The sequence below is a fragment of the Quercus lobata genome, chromosome 8 (assembly GCF_001633185.2).
Source record: "Quercus lobata isolate SW786 chromosome 8, ValleyOak3.0 Primary Assembly, whole genome shotgun sequence".
Lineage (NCBI taxonomy): Eukaryota > Viridiplantae > Streptophyta > Magnoliopsida > Fagales > Fagaceae > Quercus > Quercus lobata.
Window position 1 is genome coordinate 40,625,665 of NC_044911.1, and position 6,099 is coordinate 40,631,763.

Below are 6,099 nucleotides of genomic sequence, written 5' to 3' on the forward strand. Positions count from 1 at the left end.
GTAAAATTAACACTCAATGGCATCTTTATAAGTATTAAACAGAATCTTGGACATGTCTGGCTCTCCGAACCACATACTTTGGGGAAATTAACACTTTATGACATCTTTAGAAGTGTTAAACAGAACTTAAGTTATGTCAGACCTCTCGGACCACATACTTTGGTAAAATTAACACTCAATGGCATCTTTATAAGTGTTAAACAGAACATTAGACATGCCTTGCTCCTCGAACCACGTGCTTTAGGGAAATTAACACTCTATGACATCTTTATAAGTGTTAAACAGAACATTAGACATGCCTTGCTCCTCGAACCACGTGCTTTAGGGAAATTAACACTCTATAACATCTTTATAAGTGTTAAACAGGACCTAAGTTATGTCCGGTCTCTCGGACCACATACTTTGGTAAAATTAACACTCAATGGCATTTTTATAAGTGTTAAACAGAATCTTGGACATGTCTGGCTCCCCGAACCACATACTTTGGGGAAATTAACACTTTATGACATCTTTAGAAGTGTTAAACAGAACTTAAGTTATGTCAAACCTCTCGGACCACATACTTTGGTAAAATTAACACTCAATGACATCTTTATAAGTGTTAAACAGAACATTAGACATGCCTTGCTCCTCGAACCACGTGCTTTAGGGAAATTAACACTCTATGACATCTTTTTAAGTGTTAAACAGAACCTAAGTTATGTCAAGTCCCTTGGACCACATACTTTGGTAAAATTAACACTCAATGGCATCTTTATAAGTGTTAAACGGGACCTAAGTTATGTCAGGTCCCTCAGACCACATACTTTGGTAAAATTAACACTCTATGACATCTTTACAAGTGATTAAATAGAACCTTAGACATGTCAGGCTCCTCGGACCACATGCTTTAGGGAAATTAACACTCTATGACATCTTTACAAGTGTTGAACAGAACCTAAGTTATGTCAGGCTCCTCGGACCACATACTTGGAGGAAATTAACACTCGATAGCATTTATTTGCTTTTCACTAAGGGTGTGTTTGTTTTGGATGAAAATCACTTCCGGAAATGCTTTTCTAGAAATGTGGGTGTTTGGTTGGTCCGGAAAATAGAATTTTCCGGAAATCATTTTCAGTTGACCGAAAAAAAATAAGCTTTGACCACGGAAATGAATTTTCGTTCCTATTTTCACTTCAAATGAATTCCAGAGAGAGAGAGAGAGAGAGAGGAAGAAGAGGCGAACCCCGAGCTCCAGTCCAGTCTGACGATCGCTGACGAACCCCGAGCTCCAGTTCGCACCGATCGCACGCACCGATCGATCTCGCGAGCTCCAGTCCGCGCCAATTGTACGCACCAGTTGATCTCGCGAGCTTCAGTCCGTGCCGATTGCATGCACTAGTCGATCTCGCGAGCTCCAGTCCGACGATCTCACCACGCCGCTCGATCTCGTAAGCTCCAATCTGATGATCGCATCACGACAATTGCACCGCGCCGATCGCACCTTTGATCTCGCCTCCGTGCGATCTCACCTTCGACCCACCGATCTTTGACCCACCAATCTCTCTCTCTCTCTGTGATTTTGGTTTCTATGTGATTTTGATTTTTGTTGTTGTGGTGGTGTGGTGGTGGTGTTTTGGTGGTTGTGGCTTTTGATTGCCGGAATTTGCTACCGTGGGTTGAATTGCCGTTTGAAAAATTTGTAGGAAAATAACATTTTCAACCATACAACCAAACACCAGAAAATATTTTTCACAACATTTTCTGAAATGCAACCAAACACTTAAAAATATTTTCCTTTCCGAAAAATCACTGACATGAAACAAACACAGCCTAAATGTCAAAACAGATTCAGGCCTATATCCAATTCCTTGAATGGCCAGCTTTAAGCAAGTTGAAGTCTTTAATTGTGTAAGGTTGAATTTAATCAACCATCTTATTGGCTTTATTCCGTGCCAAATTTGCTTGTATTTCAACATTTAGTAACCCTGTATTTAGGTGGGTTTGTTGTAAGGGTAGAGAGTGAGATAGAGTGTTGATTGCTCAAGAGTGTGCAAGAAAACAGAGATTCGCGGGTGACTCGCAGCTGCAAGCCGCCAGATGCAACACACGTGCCAAGCATGCCAAAAGGTGAACAGTCATGCTAGTTGGAGCACTACAGGACAAAACAGGACAACTGGCCATACGATTATCTCGCGACTGAGTCTCGCGACTCAGTCAAGTCACGAGGCCAAGCCACGAGCCACCCCTGTTTTGAAAAAACCTGACGTTTCACATTCTCCTCTCACCCCAGTATAAATACCCCTTATACCCACAAATGAAAGAGAGCTTCCAGAGAGAATTGTGAGAGAGAAACCCTATAGTAAAACAAGATTGATTCACCTACAATCTATACATTAGAGTCTCTTCAAATTCCTCAACTCTCTTCCTCTCCATTGTCAAACCCTTGAGAGGCATTTTACCAAAACCTTGTTCTCACCATATTCATCACTGTGAGGGAGCTGTTTGGTGTTCTGGGAAACAGTTAGGAAGGAACCAATCTACATTGGTTGATGCTATGGTTTAGTAGCGGAATCCGGGAAGCTAGAAAAGAAAAAGGTTCGGCGCAACCTCATTGAAGCAAGAAGCTTGGAGGGCTTAGGTGCACTGGGTAGGTTAGGCTTGGGGGGTCTATTGCTGTCCATGTATCCCAACTACATTTTCTAGTAGATTGTTTACCGCTTAGAGGGCGGCGGAGAGGTTTTACGCCGAGGGCTTCGGTTTCCTCTTTGATAACACATCGTGTGTTGTCTTTGTGTTTGCATCTTCCTTCCCTTTTATCTTTGCCTTTTATTATCTGTTGTGGGTTGTGATTTTAATTTGGCTTAGATAGTTTTTCCAATTCTATATTATAGCTTATGTTCATTTTCCGCACACTAGTCGTTTGACATAAAGCTTGAATTGGTTAATTTGTAAATTGGGGGTCTAAACATTCAAGGGTGTTTATACACATATTTGAACTTTCAAATTGTTTATCTAAGTGTTGGGTAGAATGAAGGACATTTGCCCCTTTTTACTCTTTACAAAGTATGTTACTTATCTTCGTTAGACCTGGTCTTCATTGTAGGAAGGTCAATTCACAGCGCGAGTATGTGGTAAACTCCTATATTGTTGGTACTTAGTTAAATTGATTAAGTTATTAGCAGTGTATTGTCATCTATTTTTTATTAAGTATAAAGTAGCAACAGTTCAACACTATTTATGATGGTGATAAGCTTCAAAGCATACAAAGTAAAAGTGCAAGAGATAAAAAAAAAATTAAAAAATTAAAAAATTAAAAAAAAAAACACTACAGGAAAATCCTAAGTGCTAAGCCTTGGCCTTGGGAGTAGAAGGGTCTTCTTTCTGGCTCGGCTGAGAGGTAGGGGCATCCTTGGCCTTAGGATTAGCTTCTTTAGTCTCGACCTCTGTTTCCTGTCTTTGCTACAACTTCCTTATTCTTGGCAGTGTCTTTGGCTTTAGAAGAAGACTTTTTCTCCTTGCCCTTGCCCTTGTCTTTGGCCCCTTCAACCCCTTGGCCTTGATCACCAGCTTGGTTGGATCCCTTCGAAGCCATGAGAAGAGGGAGAGCAACTTGAGTAGTTAGGGGCTGCTCTAAGGACTCAGGAGTAGTGGCAAAGGGAGATGGGAGGCCGCCTAGGATTTCACGGATATCAGGTGGTAGTATGTCTTTCCCGATTGTCTCCACTCTGAGTCTGTAGGGACTCCTACAATGTTGAGGGCTTTTGCCCACGTGGCATCACAGTAATCCCTGCATGCCTCGGCCAGCTCCTCAGTCAGTCTGGCTTGTGTTTCTTCCACGCCAAGGTTGTAGGCTGCTTGTTTTTCGGCCTCTGCTGCCTCCTTGGCCAACTGAGCCACCTCTTTGGCCTTCTGTAGCTCTACCCTTAGATCCAGCACAAGTTGCCTGGAAGTAGCTAGCTCTATCTCTGTTTGATAAAGCAACTTGTGCTGGTCCTCGGCCTGAGTCTCAGAACTTTTTAGCCTTGCCAGAGTGCTTTTTCTATCCCTCTCCAATGCAGTCAGCTTGGAGAGCAGCTCCTTATTTTCCTCCTTTACGGCCCCCAAGGCCTTTTTAGTCTCGAGGTGGAGGTGGGCCTCATTCTTGACATCATTCCAAGCCCTGTTGACCCATTCCTCGGCCACAAAGACCTCCTGGGTAATCTACACAAAAACAATATTGTAACCCCATGTGAACAGACAAGAAAGCCTATTAGTACTAAAATAAGTAAAAAGAGAGAGATTGTGAACTTACCATAGCAAAGTCCCTTTTTAGGGACAGAAAGAGGTCATGCTGCTTCAGCTTCCTCACAGCATCCATGTCCTTGGGTAAAAGGAGTGGCTGCTTTAAGGCCTCAGCCACATGCGCAGAGTGACCTCTTTGGTACTCCCTGATGGAGGCATTCCAAGGAATGGCGGCCCCATCCACGTCTAGCCGAGGAGACCAAGTACGCTGTTGTAGGCACACCTTGGCTAGGTTCTATTCCTCTCTACTATCCACGGACGAGAACCTTTTGTCCTTGGGATCCTTGGCAGTCTTTTGTTGTTTCGCGCCCTTCTGAGGGGGCAACTCCCCTTCCTCAATCTCCTGTATTGGCCTTTTCTTCTTCAAATCTCTCATCGCAATCCGAGGTTAGTGGGGAGAGGAGGGGGAGGAGGGGAAAGAATTGGAGGAACTTGGAACTTGGGGACTTCTTGTAAAGTTACCCCTTTATTCCTGGCAGACATAAGGTCCCTCAGGTTTCTCCTTTAGTTTAAAGCCATTTCTTCTTCTTCTGAACTGGAGTCAATCCGAGCAACCACAAGTCTTGGAGGATTGGCCGCGAAGAATCTATCAAAATTGGCCTTAGAGTTTGAGAGCTCTATCGGCCTTTCTAGCACTTCACCTCCCTCGTCAAGGCGGAATTGGTCTATCTTTGCCTCGAGGGATAAATATGTAGAGTCTGTCTCTTCTCTCGGAGCGGCTACTTCCTGAGGGACCTGCTGAAGTGGTAACACCACGAGTGGAAGGTCTTTTAGAGCCAAAAACCCCAGCTTAGAAACATCTATGTGATTTAATTTAGGGTCACTAGCCTTTATTGCCTAGCCTGTGTCCTGAAATGAGGGAGACAAGGGCTTGTATTCCAAAATTAAATCAGCGACCCGTAGCTGTCTGTCTTCGCTTATGAATATCTCAGATCTCAGCACTTTGTTGAGACCTAGTACATTGACGAAACTGAGTCTCGGAGCGACGTGGTTTTTATCTGCAAAAACATCCGAGGAGGAAATCATGGTCAGACCAATAAAACTACCATCAAAATGAGATGAAGTGTTAAAAGCGAAAAGGGATAAAATTGAGAGCACTAAATCCCCTGCCAAAGGGACTAATCTTAGGGTACCCCACTTGGCTCTCCTGCCCGAGTTGGGCAGTGAAGACTGCCGTTCCACTCCCTGGAGATAATAAGGTAGTCATCCTTCATGCCCTTGTTTGACTTAAGAAGGCATGATATTAGTCTGAGGATGTCGGATCGATACTTGAGATAGTATCCCACGTCGGCAAGCTTGTGGCACTTGTACATGTGAATCATATCATGCCACGTGAGCCCTAAGCCCATCTGCTTGTTGAGAGCGTCTATGCAACCTAAGACCCTAAATAGTTTAGGGGTGCACTAATAGGGAGTCATTTTGCACTGATAGGGAGTCATTCTGTAGTTAATCAGGTAATCCCTAATTACCCTACCTATAGGAAGCATCATTCCTCCTTCTATGAAAGAAATCATGGGAATGATGACTTCACTCACTTCTCTATTGGTAAGAATTTGGTCTGGGGCACAATATTGCAGGGCTACTCCCTGCAGAATGTGGTATCTAGCCCTAAATCTCTCCATTCCAGCCAGAGAGTCTACTAAGTGCTTAAATCTACCCATCTAAGCAAACGTAGGTGACACAAAGGAAGTTTTCTAAAAAGGAAAGAAGGCCAAGGAGGTTGGCTGAGAGGAAAAAGAAAGTTTAAAGAGATAGTTACTTACAAAAACAAGTGTATTAAATCCTGAACCTTTAGAAAAATCTTTTATCTTTTAGGAATTTCTGAAGGAAAAGAGT